The 1653-nt window shown below is 40.3% G+C and overlaps 1 pseudogene; it reads left to right on the forward strand.

Moving 5' to 3' along the window:
- The first annotated feature begins 765 nt into the window (after positions 1-765).
- On the forward strand, positions 766-1453 carry LOC114694136 (annotated as a pseudogene).
- The last annotated feature ends 200 nt before the right edge of the window (positions 1454-1653 follow it).

Below are 1653 nucleotides of genomic sequence, written 5' to 3' on the forward strand. Positions count from 1 at the left end.
GTATCTATATCTTCCTCATGATAGTTCCCACTGAGATTCTTTACACTTTCATGAATTTTTTATATGATGACATTGGTGTGTGTAGGTTAGCCACAGAACTAATGTATTCCCTCAGAGTAGGCAGGGATAATTTTAAAGCTAGGCCCTGGGGGCAAAAACAAACTATGCAGTAGTGCAAAACTAACATGTGGAAACATAAATGAGAACACAGGGGGCAAGGCTGATGAAGAGGAGAGGGAAAAGGAGAGATTATGTTAATGTATAACATTTCTATTGTTCTTTAAGATGAAATCCAAAATTCCTATCTTATTCCAGTATGTTTCAAAATACACTACTTTCTTTTAGATTATGTTAATTTCTGCCAAAATAATCAGGACTTAGGTTTTGGCTGACTAATGTGGATCCTCTGCAAGAGCTGTATTCACTGTGTACTGCTGTACCATCTCTGCAGTTCTGATGTTATTCCCTTAAGGTTTGAGTTCCCTAAAGCTTCAAGGAAAGGAACTTCCCATTCTTAAAATGCATACAATGTATAGTAAATCAGCATAGAATAAAGTGATGAGGATAAAAGAACATAACCAACCTCAGAGAATCAAACCCAACATTGACTAAGAGTATTTTTGTTCTTGTCATTATCACTCATGTGATACTCCCAAAAGAGTTTTGGCAGAGAGGTATTTACAAGTTACTAACATTAAAGGAAATGCTTTCTGCAGAATTCATGGTTATGAACCTATGAAGAGTCTCTCTTCCTTTTTCTTCAACATGATGCAAGATCAAGGCGAAAAGGGGTAACCCATGCAGGAACTTCACATCTGCAATCTCTGCCTCAATATCTGTGTTGGGGAAAGCAACAGACAGCCGAAGTGTTGGAGCAGCTCACAAGCCAGACACTTGTATTTTCCAAAGCTAGATACACTCTCAGGTACTTTGGCATCTGGAGAAATCAGAAGATTGCTGTTCACTGCACTGTCCATGGAGCCAAGGCAGAAGAGATTCTAGAGGAAAGCCTGAAGGTACAGGAGTATGAGTTATGGAAAAATAACTTCTCAGATACTAGAAACTTTGGCTTTGGGATTCAAGAACACATTGATCTGGGCATCAAATATGATCCAAGCATTGGGATCTACAGCCTGGACTCCTTTTTTTTTTTTTCTTTTTTGGTTTTTCAAGACATGGTTACTCTGTGTAGTTTTGTGCCTTTTTTGGATCTCGCTCTGTAGGCCAGGCTGGCCTCGAACTCACAAAGGTCCACCTGCCTCTGCCTCCCAAGGGCTGGGACTTATGGCGTGTGCTACCACCACTTCTATGTGGTGCTGGGTAGGTCAGCTTTCATCATCACAGATAAGAAGCGCAGGAGAGGTTGCAGTGGAGCCAAGCACAGAATCAGCAAAGAGGAGGCAATGGGCTGGTTCAGCAGATGTATGATGGGATCATCCTTCCTGGCAAATAAATTTTATCCAAAAGGCAAATAAAATAATTATCTCTGAAATGTAAAACAACAACAACAAAGAACACATGAAGATGTTTAAGTCCCAGAGGCTTTTAGGGACAGGTGGTGTAGTTGGAGTTTTCTCCAGTCTTCCTGGGACCCACAATCACTCAGACCCAAACAAACACACAGAAACTTATATTACTTATAAACTTTATGGC

Source organism: Peromyscus leucopus, chromosome 9, assembly GCF_004664715.2.
Source record: "Peromyscus leucopus breed LL Stock chromosome 9, UCI_PerLeu_2.1, whole genome shotgun sequence".
Taxonomy (NCBI): Eukaryota; Metazoa; Chordata; class Mammalia; order Rodentia; family Cricetidae; genus Peromyscus; species Peromyscus leucopus.